This window comes from Sprattus sprattus (assembly GCF_963457725.1).
Source record: "Sprattus sprattus genome assembly, chromosome: 10".
Taxonomy (NCBI): Eukaryota; Metazoa; Chordata; class Actinopteri; order Clupeiformes; family Clupeidae; genus Sprattus; species Sprattus sprattus.
The window spans coordinates 3,392,871-3,393,558 of NC_137908.1; positions in this window are offsets into that span (position 1 = coordinate 3,392,871).

Consider the following 688-nt stretch of genomic DNA (forward strand, 5'->3'; position numbering starts at 1 on the left):
GGTTTGGGGGGGGGGGGGGTGGGGGGGGGGGGTTAACCACCGATATGTAAGAGCCCTGTAAACATGACCAAAATAACATGTGCTTGTGCAAGGTGCACAGGAGGAACATGACGCCACTAGGGGGTTTGGCACACCTACAATAGCACTTTACACAATAGAAATAGTTCCTCTAGATTATTAGTATTCATAATAATGACCTTCCAGGCGAGCCTGGCTAGCTTATAAATGTGTGTAATGTATAAAATAACCTGCCCGCCAAAGACGTTAGGAACTGATGTTTTTTTTTAGAACGGTCAAGCAACATCAAAATTCAGTACATTTACAAAAGAAACAAACAAAAAAAAAAAACAACAAAACAGAACAAAACAAATCTTTGTAATCCTGTTCCTACAAAACAGTTGCTCAGACTTAAAACACTGAAAACATTTTCCAAAGATTTAATAAATATCTCTCCTCTATGTGTTCATTTTTACATCCTTCACTGGAAGAAAGTCACGATTGCTATCAGAATCAGAGAGTGTCACCGTCCGTCCACACACATCCCCTGGATTTGTACACCAAACCACAGACCACTCTGGTGTAAAAACACACACACTCTTAAACCTCAAAAAAGGTAACTATTGCAGTCTCTCTCTCTCTCTCTCTCTCTTAAACACACTCTGTCAACATTGCTTCAGATTCTGTGTGA